Genomic DNA, 17,156 nt, shown 5'->3' with positions numbered 1-17,156 from the left:
GAGACAAGGGACACGATGTTTTTACCCAGGTTCGGGCCCTCTCGATGGAGGTAAAACCCTACTCCTGCTTGATTAATATTGATGATATGGGTAGTACAAGAGTAGATCTACCACGAGATCAAAGAGGCTAAACCCTAGAAGCTAGCCTATGGTATGATTGTTGTTCGTCCTACGGACTAAAACCCCTCCGGTTTATATAGACACCGGAGAGGGTTAGGGTTACACAGAGTCGGTTACAATGGTAGGAGATCTACATATCCGTATCGCCAAGCTTGCCTTCCACGCCAAGGAAAGTCCCATCCGGACACGGGACGAAGTCTTCAATCTTGTATCTTCATAGTCCAGGAGTCCGGCCAATGATGATAGTTCGGCTATCTGGACACCCCCTAATCCGGGACTCCCTCACCCCCAACGCTATGGCCGCCATGGGAGGCATGAGTTTTGCTTCTCTCATGGGAGGCATGGGTGCACCTCCGGCCGCCATGGGCGGAATGTCTTTCGATGTGCCTCCTCACACACATTCCCATGAAGATGTCGTTGAAGATCTTGCCAACACCGTTGGAGCTTCACGTGATGCGGTGCGTGATGAGGAGAGGGAGGAAGATTCATCTTCGGAGGCAGAAGAATTGTCTTCGGAAGATGAGGACGAAGACGAGGAAGAGGATTGATGTGTCTTTCATTTGTGTCTTGAACTTGGTTGGATGAACTTGTGGGCATGAACTTTATTCATCAACTTGTTTGTGTGAAATTTTATATGTCATGTTCATTGCATTTTGAATGTTTCAAACTCATTTTGTGTCCAAAATGCCATATATGCAATGCCCGGCGAGTTGCGCGCGCTGCATTTTTTGCGCGCTGCTGGAGCGGCATGCGCGCTGCATTATAGCGCGGCTGTTGGAGCCAGCGCCGGCGGCTGCGCTAAACCAGCCGAAGCGCGCACGACATACTAGTTTTTAGCGCGCGGCGCGAAGCGCGGCTGTTGGAGATGCTCTTAGGCATCTCAAAAACGAGCCCATAAACCTTTCGTCTGCCCCAAGCTGTCTGGACGCACTTTATCATCCAACATGATACCCCATTTGCCCATAGACGTGTCTAGTTGTTCGAAATTCCATAAACCGGACGCAAATCACGGGAGCTTTGTGGGCATCAGGACCGCAGCCTTGTACGTGTCCGACATCCTGATCCACCCAAAAACATCCCCTGCATCGATAACCTCTCCCGCGCATCGCACCTCAACTCCCCGCGCTGCATTCATCCCGGCTCAAAAGCGGACACGGCCTCTCACTGGAACCGGCATTGAAGCGGCACACTGGAATTGAAACACCAATCGAACCCCACGATATACATCAAAGACACACCTCCATGCGCCCTACCACCATCCCACGATACTAGACGCACCAACAGGACGGAGGCTAGTCAGAAGGACCTTATTCCATCTTCAGGGAGCCGCCACAACCTCGCCTTGGCTTTCTGAGTGGGACACAAACCCTACCCAAACTCAAAATTGTAACTAAAAACAGAGCAACATCCCTCCCACCAGCAAGGAACCAGGTAACGGTTTCCTGGATTATGGGGTGCTAACCACGTCGCCCCCCAATAGTGGATTGGGCTGTGGACCCCCAAATAATCAACAAGTGGGCCAAGTTTACCATACCCCATGGCGTGCTCAAGATGAAATCCTCTGAAGACTTGGCCCATACTCCAAGGCACATTTTGAATCATCGGCAATGCTTATCCCTTTATGGAGAATCATCCATTCAAATACGATCTCAAGGTAGATTATAATCAATACAATAGAAGTAGGACGTAGGGTTTTACCTCTTCAGAAGGCCTGAACCTGGGTAAAATATTGTGTCCATGTTCGCCCTGTTACCATCTAGCTAAGATCACCAGCTCGGGACCCCCTACATTCAATTTCGACACTAGGTCCACCGCACCTCCGTGGCCCTAAGGGCATCTCTAGCCGATTTACATGACTAAAATTCCAGTTTTACTCCTCTAACGGGGACCTAGCCGAACACTTAAAGCAATTAGTGGAGTAAAAAAATTACTCCACGCCGCCCCGAGCCCTAAGTTACTCCTCCACTTGACAGCTGAGTAAAAAAGACAAGCACGCCCCTCCACCTCTCCCCCACCCAATCCCTTGCCACCCACACCTCACTGACGATCCCCGCACCCTCACTCACGCTGACATGGCTGGATCCCGGCCGTAGCTCCCCGTCGCCCATCCGTAGCGCGGACCCGTGCCGCCATGACACTACTAGGAAATACCTTATAGGTAGAGGATTAACAGTAGCGAGGGTTAATACATGGGGCAACTGCTAATTTGCAGCACAGGGTGGCAACATGCGCTACAGGTAAAACAGTAGCAGTAGCACGGGCTCGACAACAAGCATTCCTGATAGGTGATCCCTACTGTGCCCACTGGGCCTGTCTATAGTGGCAGTGAAGCCCATGAAACCCCCGCTACTGCTAAATAGATAGCAGTAGTGTGGGGCCCAGCACCACGTTGCAATGGTTGCACTTGTTGGAAATATGCCCTAGAGGCAATAATAAATTGGTTATTATCATATTTCCTTGTTCATGATAAATGTTTATTATTCATGCTAGAATTGTATTGACCGGAAAGTTAAATACATGTGTGAATACACAGACAACACAGTGTCCCTGGTGAGCCTCTACTAGACTAGCTCGTTGATCAAAGATGGTTAAGGTTTCCTAACCATATACATGAGTTGTCATTTGATAACGGGATCGCATCATTAGGAGAATGATGTGATGGACAAGACCCAAGCGTAAGCTTAGCATCAGATCCTTTAGTTTATTTGCTATAGCTTTCTTCATGTCAAGTATCTGTTCCTTAAACCATGAGATCGTGTAACTCCCTGACACCGGAGAATACTTAGCGTGTATCCAAACGTCACTTCGTAACTGGGTGATCATAAAGGTGCTCTACAAGTATCTCTGAAGGTATCTGTTGGGTTGGCATGGATCAAGACTGGGATTTGTCACTCTGTCTACGAAGAGATATCTCTGGACCCTCCCGATAATAAAACATCTTAAAGAGCTTGCAAGCAATGTTAGTAATGAGTTAGTCACGGGATCTTGCATTACGGAACGAGTAAAGAGACTTGTCAGTAACAAGATTGAACTAGGTATGAAGATACCAACGATCGAATCTCGGGCAAGTAACATATCGCCGAACAAAGGGAATTGCATACGGGATTAAATGAATCCTTGACATCGTGGTTCAACCGATAGAAGATCTTCATGGAATATGTAGGAATGAATATGGGCATCCAGGTCCTGCTATTGGTTATTGATGGGTGAGTGATAACCCACAAGTATAGGGGATCACAACAGTTTCCGAGGGTAGAGTATTCAACCCAAATTTATTGATTCGACACAAGGGGAGCCAAAGAATATTCTTAAGTATTAGCAGTTGAGTTGTCAATTCAACCACACCTGGATAACTTAGTATCTGCAACAAAGTATTTAGTAGCAAAGTAGTATGGAACTAACGTTAATAGTGGCAAAAGTAATAGTAGCAGTTTTGTAGTAATTGTAACAGCAGCTGTTGGAAATATGCCCTAGAGGCAATAATAAATTAGTTATTATTATATCTCCTTGTTCATGATAATCGTTTATTATCCATGCTATAATTGTATTGACAGGAAACTCAGATACATGTGTGGGTACATAGACAACACCATGTCCCTAGTAAGCCTCTAGTTGACTAGCTCGTTGATCAATAGATGGTTACGGTTTCCTGACCATGGACATTGGATGTCGTTGATGACGGGATCACATCATTAGCAGAATGATGTGATGGACAAGACCCAATCCTAAGCCTAGCACAAAGATCATGTAGTTCGTATGCTAAAGCTTTTCTAATGTCAAGTATCTTTTCCTTAGACCATGAGATTGTGCAACTCCCGGATACCGTAGCAATGCTTTGGGTGTACCAAACGTCACAATGTAACTGGGTGGCTATAAAGGTGCACTACAGGTATCTCCGAAAGTGTCTGTTGGGTTGGCACGAATCGAGACTGGGATTTGTCACTCCGTGTAAACGGAGAGGTATCTCTGGGCCCACTCGGTAGGACATCATCATAATGTGCACAATGTGACCAAGGGGTTGATCACGGGATGATGTGTTACGGAACGAGTAAAGAGACTTGCCGGTAACGAGATTGAACAAGGTATCGGTATACCGACGATCGAATCTCGGGCAAGTACAATACCACTAGACAAAGGGAATTGTATACGGGATTGATTGAGTCCTTGACATCGTGTTTCATCCGATGAGATCATCGTGGAACATGTGGGAGCCAACATGGGTATCCAGATCCCGCTGTTGGTTATTGACCGGAGATCGTCTCGGTCATGTATGCATGGTTCCCGAACCCGTAGGGTCTACACACTTAAGGTTCGATGACGCTAGGGTTATAAAGGAAGTTTGTATGTGGTTACCGAATGTTGTTCGGAGTCCCGGATGAGGTCCAGGACGTCACGAGGAGTTCCGGAACGGTCCGGAGGTAAAGATTTATATATGGAAAGTTGTTGTTCGGGTTCCGGGAAAAGTTCGGGGTTTTTCGGTATTGTACCGGGAAGCTTCCAGAAGGTTCCGTAGGATTCCGGAGGGGTCTGGAGGTCTGGAAATTGTTCCACCACGTCCAATACAGCAGCATGGGCTGTAGGGGGGCGCCCTAGCCTTAATGGTCCAGGGGCACCAGCCCCCCCAAGGCCCATGCGCATGGGAGAGGGGAAACCCTAAGGGGGAGGGCCTCCACTTGACTTGGGAGGCACTCCCCCCCCCTTGGCCGCCGCCCCCAACCCTAGATGAGATCTAGGGGGGCCGTCCCCCTCTCCCCCCACCTATAAATAGTGGAGGGGTGGGAGGGCAGCCGCACCCAAGTTCTGGCGCACCCCTCCCCCTCTCCCAAGTACTCCTCCTCTCCAGCGGTGCTTGGCGAAGCCCTGCAGGATTGCCACGCTCCTCCATCACCACCACGCCGTTGTGCTGCTGCTGGACAGAGTCTTCCTCAACCTCTCCCTCTCTCCTTGCTGGATCAAGGCGTGGGAGACGTCACCGGGCTGTACGTGTGTTGAATGCGGAGGTGCCGTCCGTTCGACACTAGGATCTCTGGTGATTTGGATCACGACGAGTACGACTCCTTCAACCCCGTTCTCTTGAACGCTTCCGCTTAGCGATCTACAAGGGTATGTAGATGCACTCTCCTTCCCCTCGTTGCTAGTTACTCCATAGATTGATCTTGGTGATGCGTAGAAAATTTTGAATTTCTGCTACGTTCCCCAACAGTGGCATCATGAGCTAGGTCTATTGCGTAGATTCTTTGCACGAGTAGAACACAAAGTAGTTGTGGGCGTTGATTTTGTTCAATATGCTTACCGTTACTAGTCCAATCTTGTTTCGACGGTATTGTGGGATGAAGCGGCCTGGACCGACCTTACATGTACTCTTACGTGAGACAGGTTCCACCGACTGACAGGCACTTGGTGCATAAGGTGGCTAGCGGGTGCCAGTCTCTCCCACTTTAGTCGGAACGGATTCGATGAAAAGGGTCCTTATGAAGGGTAAATAGCAATTGACATATCACGTTGTGGTTTTGCGTAGGTAAGAAACGTTCTTGCTAGAAACCCATAGCAGCCACGTAAAACATGCAAACAACAATTAGAGGACGTCTAACTTGTTTTTGCAGGGTATGCTATGTGATGTGATATGGCCAAGAAGAATGTGATGAATATATGTGATGTATGAGATTGATCATGTTCTTGTAATAGGAATCATGACTTGCATGTCGATGAGTATGACAACCGGCAGGAGCCATAGGAGTTGTCTTTATTTATTGTATGACCTGCGTGTCATTATACAACACCATGTAATTACTTTACTTTATTGCTAACCGGTAGCCATAGTAGTAGAAGTAATAGTTGGCGAGACAACTTCATGGAGACACGATGATGGAGATCATGATGATGGAGATCATGGTGTCATGCCGGTGACGATGATGATCATGGAGCCCCGAAGATGGAGATCAAAAGGAGCAAAATGATATTGGCCATATCATGTCACTATTTGATTGCATGTGATGTTTATCATGTTTATACATCTTATTTGCTTAGAACGACGGTAGTAAATAAGATGATCCCTCATTAAAATTTCAAGAAAGTGTTCCCCCTAACTGTGCACCGTTGCGAAAGTTTGTCGTTTCGAAGCACCACGTGATGATTGGGTGTGATAGATTCTTACGTTCACATACAACGGGTGTAAGCCAGATTTACACACGCGAAACACTTAGGTTAACTTGACGAGCCTAGCATGTACAGACATGGCCTCGGAACACAAGAGACCGAAAGGTCGAGCATGAGTCGTATAGTAGATACGATCAACATGAAGATGTTCACCGATGATGACTAGTCCGTCTCACGTGATGATCGGACACGGCCTAGTTGACTCGGATCATGTAATCACTTAGATGACTAGAGGGATGTCTATCTGAGTGGGAGTTCATTAGATGAACTTAATTATCCTGAACATAGTCAAAAGCCCTTTGCAAATTATGTCATAGCTCGCGCTTTAGTTCTACTATTTTAGATATGTTCCTAGAGAAAATATAGTTGAAAGTTGACAGTAAAGATTATGCGGACAGTAGAAAGCTAATGTCCTTAATGCACCGCTCAGTGTGCTGAACCCCAAACGTCGTCTGTGGATGTTGCGAACATCGGACATACACGTTTTGATAACTACGTGATAGTTCAGTTAAACGGTTTAGAGTTGAGGCACCAAAGACGATTTCGAAACGTCGCGAAACATATGAGATGTTTCAAGGGCTGAAATTGCGATTTCAGGCTCGTGCCCACGTCAAGAGGTATAAGACCTCCGACGATTTTCTTAGCCTGCAAACTAAGGGAGAAAAGCTCAATCGTTGAGCTTGTGCTCAGATTTTCTGAGTGCAACAATCACTTGAATCGAGTGGGAGTTGATCTTCCAGATGAGATAGTGATGTTTCTCCAAAGTCATTGCCACCAAGCTGCTAGAGCTTCGTGATGAACTATAACAAATCAGGGATAGATATAATGATCCTTGAGATATTCACGATGTTTGACACCGCGAAAGTAGAAATCAAGAAGGAGCATCAATTGTTGATGGTTAGTGAAACCACTAGTTTCAAGAAGGGCAAGGGCAAGAAGGGGCACTTCATGAAATGACAAATCGGTTGCTGCTCGAGTGAAAAAACCCAAGGTTGAACCCAAACCCGAGACTAAGTGCTTCTGTAATAAGGGGAACAACCACTGGAGTAGAATTACCCTAGATACTTGGTAGATAAGAAGGCTGGCAAGGTCGATAGAAGTATATTGGATATACATTATGTTAATGTGTACTTTACTAGTACTCCTAGTAGCACCAGGGTATTAGATACCGGTTCGGTTGCTAAGTGTTAGTAACTCGAAATAAAAGCTACGGAATAAATGAAGACTAGTTAAAGGTGAGCTGACGATATGTGTTGGAAGTGTTCCCAAGGTTGATGTGATCAAGCATCACACGCTCCCTCTACCATCGAGATTGGTGTTAAACCTAAATAATTGTTATTTGGTGTTTGCGTTGAGCATAGACATGATTGGATTATGTCTATCGCAATACGATTATTCATTTAAGGAGAATAATGGTTACTCTGTTTATTTGAATAATACCTTCAATGGTCTTGCACCTAAAATGAATGGTTTATTGAATCTCGATCGTAGTGATACACATTTTTCATGCCAAAAGATATAAGATAGTAATGATAGTACCACTTACTTGTGGCAATGCCATGTCAAGTCATATTGGTATAAAAACGCATGAAGAAGCTCCATGTTGATGGATCTTTGGACTCACTCGTTTTTGAAAAGTTTGAGACATGCAAACCATGTCTATTGGTGTGTACGCATGAAGAAACTCCATGCAGATGGATCGTTTGGATTCACTTGATTTTGAATCACTTGAGATATGCAAATCATACCACATAGGCAAGATGACTGAAAAGCCTCGTTTTCAGTAAGATGGAACAAGATAGCAACTTGTTGGAAGTAACACACTTTGATGTGTGCAGTCCAATGAGTGCTGAGGCATGCAGTGAATATCGTTATGTTCTTACTTCACGGATGATTTAAGTAGATACTGAGTATATTTACTTGATGAAACACAAGTCTGAATTATTGAATGGTTCAAGTAATTTCAGAGTGAAGTTGAAGATCATCGTGACAAGAGGATAAAATGTCTATGATATAATCATAGAGATGAGTATCTAAGTTACGAGCTTTGGCACGCAATTAAGACATTGTGGAAATTGTTTCACAATTAATATCGCCTGGAACACCATAGTGTGATGGTGTGTCCGAACATCATAGTTGCACCCTATTGGATATGGTGCATACCATGATGTCTCTTATCGAATTACCACTATCGTTCATGGGTTAGGCATTAGAGAAAACCGCACTCACTTAAATAGGGCACCACGTAATTCCATTGAGATGACACCGTTTGAACTATGGTTTGGAGAAACCTAAGTTGTCGTTTCTTAAAAGTTTGGGGCTGCGACGCTTATGTGAAAAAGTTTCATCGTGACAAGCTCGAACCCAAAAACAGATAAATACATCTTCATAGGATACCCAAAATGGTTGGGTATACCTCCTATCTTAGATCCGGAACCAAAAGTAATTGTTTCTAGAAATGGGTCCTTTCTTGAGGAAAAGTTTCTCTCGAAAGAATTGAGTGGGGGGGTGGTGGAGACTTGATGAGGTTATTGAACCGTCACTTCAACTAGTGTGTAGCAGGGCACAGGAAGTTGTTCATGTGGCACCTACACCAATTGAAGTAGAAGCTTATGATAGTAGTCATGAAGTTTCAGATCAAGTCACTACCGTACCTTGTAGGGTGACAAGGATGCGTACTACTTCAGAGTGGTACGCAATCCTGTCTTAGAGGTCATGTTGCTAGACAATAATGAACCTACGAGCTATGGAGAAGCGATGGTGGGCCCGGATTCCAATGAATGGCTCGAGGCCATAAAATCCGAGAAAGGGTCCATGACTTTGGAAGAACTACTTGATGGTCGTAAGGCTGTTGGGTACAGATGGATTTTAAAGAAAGACAGACAATGATGGTAAGTATCACCATTAAGAAAGCTCGACTTATCGTTAAGATGTTTTTCAACAAGTTCAAGGAGTTGACTACGATGAGAATTTCTCACTCGTAGCGATGCTAAGAGTCTGTTGGAATTATATTAGCAATTACTGCATGATTTATGAAATCTTGCAGATGGATGTCAAAATGAGTTTCCTTACCAGTTTTCGTAAGGAAAGGTTGTATATGATACAATCAGAAAGGTTTTGTCGATCCTAAGGATGCTAAAAGGTATGCTAGCTCCAGCGATCCTTTCATGGACTGGAGTAAGCATCCCGGAGTTGGAATATGCACTTTGATAAGTGATCAAAGATTTTGGGTTTATACAAAGTTTATGAGAAACTTGTATTTCCAAAGAAGTGAGTGGGAGCACTATAGAATTTCTGATGAGTATATGTTGTTGACATATTGTTGATCAGAAATAATGTAGAATTTTCTGGAAAGCATATAGGGTTATTTGAGAAGTGTTTTTCAAGTGAAAACCTGGATTAAGCTACTTGAACATTGAGCATCAAGATCTATAGGGATAGATCAAAAAACGCTTAATGGTACTTTCAAATGAGCACGTACCTTGACATGATCTTGAAGGTGTTCAAGATGGATCAGTCAAAGAAGGAGTTCTTGCCTGAGATGTAAGGTATGAAGTTAAGACTTAAAGCTCGACCACGGCAGAAAAGAGAGAAAGGACGAAGGTCGTCCCCTATGCTTTAGACGTAGGCTCTACAGTATGCTATGTTGTGTACCGCACCTGATGTGTGCCTTGCTACATATCTGGCGAGAGGGTACAAAGGTGATCAAGGATTGGATCATCAGATAGCGGTCAAAATTATCCTTAGTGGAATAAGGAAATGTTTCTCGATTATGGAGGTGATAAAGAGTTCGGCGTAAAGGGTTACGTCGATGCAAGCTTTAACACCTATCTGAATGACTCTGAGTAGCAAACCGGATACATATAGTGGAACAACCATTTGGAATAGCTCCAAGTGGAGCGTGGAAGCAGCATTTACAATATGACCTAGAGATTTGCGAAGTACATACGGATCTGAAAGTTGTAGACCCGTTGACTAAAACCTCTCTCACAAGCAAAACATGATCAAACCCCAGAACTCATTGAGTCTTAATCACATGATGATGTGAACTAGTTTAATCACACTAGTAAACTCTTTGGATGTTGGTCACATGGCGATGTGACGTGTGAGTGTTAATCACATGACGATGTGAACTAGATTATTGACTCTAGTGCAAGTGGGAGACTGTTGGAAATATGCCCTAGAGGCAATAATAAATTAGTTATTATTATATCTCCTTGTTCATGATAATCATTTATTATCCATGCTATAATTGTATTGACAGGAAACTCAGATACATGTGTGGGTACATAGACAACACCATGTCCCTAGTAAGCCTCTAGTTGACTAGCTCGTTGATCAATAGATGGTTACGGTTTCCTAACCATGGACATTGGATGTCATTGATGACGGGATCACATCATTAGCAGAATGATGTGATGGACAAGACCCAATCCTAAGCCTAGCACAAAGATCGTGTAGTTCGTATGCTAAAGCTTTTCTAATGTCAAGTATCTTTTCCTTAGACCATGAGATTGTGCAACTCCCGGATACCGTAGGAATGCTTTGGGTGTACCAAATGTCACAATGTAACTGGGTGGCTATAAAGGTGCACTACAGGTATCTCCGAAAGTGTCTGTTGGGTTGGCACGAACCGAGACTGGGATTTGTCACTCCGTGTAAACGGAGAGGTATCTCTGGGCCCACTCGGTAGGACATCATCATAATGTGCACAATGTGACCAAGGGGTTTATCACGGGATGATGTGTTACGGAACGAGTAAAGAGACTTACCGGTAACGAGATTGAACAAGGTATCGGTATACCGACGATCGAATCTCGGGCAAGTACAATACCGCTAGACAAAGGGAATTGTATACGGGATTGATTGAGTCCTTGACATCGTGGTTCATCCGATGAGATCATCATGGAACATGTGGGAGCCAACATGGGTATCCAGATCCCGCTGTTGGTTATTGACCGGAGATCGTCTCGGTCATGTATGCATGGTTCCCGAACCCGTAGGGTCTACACACTTAAGGTTCGATGACGCTAGGGTTATAAAGGAAGTTTGTATGTGGTTACCGAATGTTGTTCGGAGTCCCGGATGAGATCCAGGACATCACGAGGAGTTCCGGAATGGTCCGGAGGTAAAGATTTATATATGGAAAGTTGTTGTTCGGGTTCCGAGAAAAGTTCGGGTTTTTTTTGTATTGTACCGGGAAGCTTCCAGAAGGTTCTGGAGGATTCCGGAGGGGTCCAGAGGTCCGGAAATTGTTCCACCACGTCCAATACAGCAGCATGGGCTGTAGGGGGGCGCCCTAGACTTAATGGGCCAGGGGCACCAGCCCCCCCAAGGCTCATGCGCATGGGAGAGGGGAAACCCTAAGGGGGAGGGCCTCCACTTGACTTGGGAGGCACTCCTCCCCCCTTGGCCGCCGCCCCCAACCCTAGATGAGATCTAGGGGGGCCGGCCCCCTCTGCCCCCACCTATAAATAGTGGAGGGGTGGGAGGGCAGCCGCCCCCAAGTTCTGGCGCAGCCCGCCCCCTCTCCCAAGTACTCCTCCTCTCCCGCGGTGCTTGGCGAAGCCCTGCAGGATTGCCACGCTCCTCCATCACCACCACGCCGTTGTGCTGCTGCTGGACGGAGTCTTCCTGAACCTCTCCCTCTCTCCTTGCTAGATCAAGGTGTGGGAGACGTCACCGGGCTATACGTGTGTTGAATGTGGAGATGCCGTCCGTTCGACACTAGGATCTCCGGTGATTTGGATCACGACGAGTACGACTCCTTCAACCCCGTTCTCTTGAACGCTTCCGCTTAGCGATCTACAAGGGTATGTAGATGCACTCTCCTTCCCCTCGTTGCTAGTTACTCCATAGATTGATCTTGGTGATGCGTAGAAAATTTTGAATTTCTGCTACGTTCCCCAACAGCAGCAAAAGTAAAGTAAATAAGGAAAGCACAATATGTGAAAAGCTCGTAGGCATTGGATCAGTGATGGATAATTATGTCGGATGTGATTCCTCATGTAATAGTTATAACATAGGGTGACACAGAACTAGCTCCAGTTCATCAATGTAATGTAGGCATGTGTTCCGAATATAGTCATATCTGCTTATGGAAAAGAACTTGCATGACATCTTTTGCCCTACCCTCCCGTGGCAACGGGGTCCTAATGGAAACTAAGGGATATGAAGGCCTCCTTTTAATAGAGTACCGGACCAAAGCATTAACACAGAGTGAATACATGAACCCCTCAAACTACGGTCATCACTGAGAAGTATCCCGATTATTGTCACTTCGGGGTTGTCAGATCATAACACATAATAGGTGACAATAGACTTGCAAGATAGGATCAAGAACTCACATATATTCATGAAAACATAATAGGTTGAGATCTGAAATCATGGCACTCGGGCCCTAGTGACAAGCATTAAGCATAGCAAAGTCATAGCAACATCAATCTCAGAACATAGTGGATACTAGGGATCAAACCCTAGCAAAACTAACTTGATTACATGGTAAATCTCATCCAACCCATCACCGTGCAGCAAGCGTACGATGGAATTACTCACGCACGGCGGTGAGCATCATGAAATTGGTGATGGAGGATGGTTGATGATGACAACGGCGACGAATCCCCCTCTCTGGAGCCCCGAACGGACTCCAGATCAGCCCTCCCGAGAGAGATTAGGGCTTGGCGGCGGGTCCATATAGTAAAATGCGATGAAACTTTCTCTTTGATTTTTTTCTCCACGAAAGCAAATATATGGAGTTGGAGTTGAGGTCCCTGGACGTCTAGGGGGTCCACGAGGCAGGGTGGCACGCCCAGGGGGAGGGGGCGGGCCCCCACCCTTGTGGACAGGGTGTGGGCCCCCTGACGCTAATTCTTTCGCCAGTATTTTTTATTTATTCTGAAAAGTTGCTCCGTGGATTTTCAGGTTATTCCGAGAACTTTTATTTCTGCACAAAAATAACACCATGGCAGTTCTGCTGAAAACAGCGCCAGTCCGGTTTAGTTCCATTCAAATCATGCAAGTTAGAGTCCAAAATAGGGGCAAAAGTTTTTGGAAAAGTAGATACGACGGAGACGTATCAACTCCCCCAAGCTTAAACCTTTGCTTGTCCCCAAGCAATTCAGTTGACAAACTGAAAGTGATAAAGAAAAACTTTTACAAACTCTGTTTGATCTTGTTGTTGTAAATATGTAGAGCCAACATTCAAGTTTTCAGCAAAGATTACGAACTAACCATATTCACAATGACACTTAGGTCTAATGTTTACTCATATCAATGGCATAATCAACTAATAATAAAACTCGGACGACAACACTTTCTCAAAACAATCATAATATGATATAACAAGTTGGTTTCTCGCTAGCCCTTTCTGAGACCGCAAAACATAAATGCAGAGCACCTTTAAAGATCAAGGACTGACTAAACATTGTAATTCATGGTAAAAGAGATCCAGTCATAGTCATACCCAATATAAACTAATAGTAATGCATGCAAATGATAGCGGTGCTCTCCAGCGGGTGCTTTTTAATAAAAGGGTGATGACTCAACATAAAAGTAAATAGATAGGCCCTTTGCAGAGGGAAGCAGGGATTTGCAGAGGTGCCAGAGCTCGAATTTAAAATAGAGATGAATAACATTTTGAGCGGTATACTTTGACTGTCAACATAACAACTATGAGATCTCGATATCTTCCATGCTACACACATTATAGGCGGTTCCCAAACAGAATGGTAAAGTTTATACTCTCCCACCACCAACAAGCATCAATGCATGGCTTGCCCGAAACAACGGGTGCCTCCAACTAGCAACAATCTTGGGGGAGTTTTGTTTAATTATTTTTATTTGATTTGAGCATGGGACTGGGCATCCCGGTTACCAGCCATTTTCTCGTGAATGAGGAGCGGAGTCCACACCTCTTGAGAATAACCCACCTAGCATGGAAGATACAGACTACCCTAGTTGATACATGAGCTGCTCGAGCATACAAAACATAATTTCATTTGAAGGTTTGGAGTTTGGCACATACAAATTTACTTGGAACAGCAGGTAAATACCGCATATAGGAAGGTATGGTGGACTCATATGGAATAACTTTGGGGTTTATGGAGTTTGGATGCACAAGCAGTACTCTCGCTTAGTACAGGTGAAGGCTAGCAAAAGACTGGGAAGCGACCAACTGAGAGAGCGACAACAGTCATGAACATGCATTAAAATTAATCAACACTGAGTGCAAGCATGAGTAGGATATAATCCACCATGAACATAAATATCGTGAAGGCTATGTTGATTTTGTTTCAACTACATGCATGAACATGTTCCAAGTCAAGTCACTCGAATCATTCAAAAGAGAATACCACCCTATCATACCACACCACAACCATTTTAATAGCATGTTGGCACGCAAGGTAAACCATTATAAGCTCCTAGCTAATTAAGCATGGCATAAGCAACTATAATCTCTAATTGTCATTGCAAACATGTTTATTCATAATAGGCTGAATCAGGAACGATGAACTAATCATATTTACAAAAACAAGAGAGGTCAAGTTCATACCAGTTTCTCTCATCTCAGCCAGTCCATCATATATCGTCATTATTGCCTTTCACTTGCACGACCGAACGGTGTGTATAATAATAATAGTGCACGTGCTTTGGACTAAGCTGGAATCTGCAAGCATTCAATTCAAGGGAGAAGACAAGATTAAATCAACAATCATGCATATGAGAGCCACTGAACATTTTCATTATGGTCGTCTCCTCTCGACCCCCAAAGGAAAGAAAAGAAATAAAACTATTTACATGGGAAAGCTCCCAACAAGTAAAAGAAGAACGAGAAATCATTTTGGGTTTTCATTTAATTACTACTACAAGCATGGAAAGTAAACTAACTAATTTTTTTGTTTTTTCTTAAGGTTTATCAAACACACAAGAAGAAAGCTAGAAAAAGAAATTAAACTAGCATGGGTAGTACAACGAAAAAGTATAAGCACCGACAACTAGAATGAGTGTGTGAACATGAATGTAATGTCGGTGAGAAATACGTACTCCCTCAAGCTTAGGCTTTTGGCCGAAGTTGGTCTATGCCCATGGATCGCGGCTACTCTCCCCGGTATACTGAGGAGTGTCATCGTACTGCCACTGGCTGGCGATCCCCTCCGGATCCCACTGATAAGATGATGGTCGATAAGGGTCAAGTGGTGGTTCCGGCTCAGACTCTGGAGCTGATGTCTGGACACGGAGCACGTAGACGGCCTCCGGCAAGACAAGGTAATGGCCTGCAGTTAAATCAAACAAAGAGGGCGCAGGCAGGATAATAATCTCATCGTGTTTCTTATGAAATCTCAAATTATACAGATGCATCTTATCATCATTGTTAACAATAAACTCATGCGCTACCGTGCTCCTGTAATCTAAAAAGGTAGGGGGCAGCAATTTTTCCTCTTTCTCATAATGCCTAATAGGTACCTTGAAGTGTTTAGCAAGGCGTGCATCATAGATACCTCCAAAGATGGGACCCTTTGTATGGTTCAGGCTTAATTGTTTAGCAATAATAGCACCCATACTAACAGAGTTATCACGAAATAAGGCATGGAACAAAATAATATATAATATCAGGAACACTAAGGTTTCCACAGTTTCTGCGACCAATTAAGCATCGACTAGCAAATATGGCAAAGTAGCGTAAAACAGGAAAATGTATGCTAGTAATTCTTGCATCGGAAACCTTCCTCGATTCCCCTACAATAATAGTATCAATAAAACCATCCATATCTTTACGATGCGGTTCCACTAAGCTGCCCTCGAAGGGTATTTTGCAAACCGCGCAAAAATCACGTAATGACATCTCCCTAGTCAGATCATATAAATGAAAAGCTACTGAAGGAGGTGATTTCTTAGGATAATAGTAGAAGTTTTGCATGAAAGTATTGGTGAGTAAGAGACATTGTTCGATCCGGTCGTGGAGGAAGTCGGTGAGGCCAGCATTATCAGCCAAAGAATAAAAGTCATCATAAATCCCGGCTGCTCTCAAGAAATCATCACAAGGCCATTCACACGGCCGTACTTCCTCCACACGAGGAAGATTATACTTGGCCTTTTCATTCTCCTTAGTTTGTTTATCCTTAGAGCCTTGGCTAGAAGAGCCCCTCAAGAACAATCTCTTCATATTTTTCTGAAAATTTCTGAATTTTTTAGCAACTCAAAATAAAAGTGAATCAAACTCAACAAATCTGATAGCAACTACTCCCACAAGTGCCTAGAGCCTATATCATGCATTAGAATTACTTGGGACCATATAAATTTGACATGCAAGCTCAAGAACAGGGTCACCTAGGCAGCAAAAATTTGTAATGAATAAAGCACTAGAATAAAAACTAATTGGACCATTGGAGGAGTCACATACCAAGGAACAACCTCCCAAAGCAGTCTTGTGAATGGAGCTTTGAGCAAGGAGATCGAAAATCGCAGCAAAATGAGCTAGAACTCGTGCTTGAGTTGGATGGTGATTTTTTTTGGAGGAAGATGAAGTGTGTGGGTGCAAGAATAAGTGGAGGGGGCCACCGTGGGCCCACGAGGCAGGGGGGTGCCCCCTTTAGGGGTGGGCGCGCCCTGGACCCTTGTGGGCAGGTGCTTGCTCCCCCTGATGTGTTCTTAGTGCCAGATATTCTCAAATATTCCAGAAAAAATCATACTAAATTTGCAGGGCATTTGGAGAACTTTTATTTTCGGATATTTTTTATTGCATGGATAATTCAGAAAACAGACAGAAAATACTAATTTTACTTTATTTAATCTAAATAACAGAAAGTAGAAGGAGGGTACAGAAGGTTGTGTCTTCTAATTTCATCCATCTCATGCTCATCAAAAGGAATCCACTAACAAAG

This window comes from Triticum dicoccoides, chromosome 7B (assembly GCF_002162155.2).
Source record: "Triticum dicoccoides isolate Atlit2015 ecotype Zavitan chromosome 7B, WEW_v2.0, whole genome shotgun sequence".
NCBI classification, from domain to species: domain Eukaryota; kingdom Viridiplantae; phylum Streptophyta; class Magnoliopsida; order Poales; family Poaceae; genus Triticum; species Triticum dicoccoides.
The sequence above is the reverse complement of the archived record's forward strand: the minus strand, read 5'-3'. Positions refer to the sequence as shown.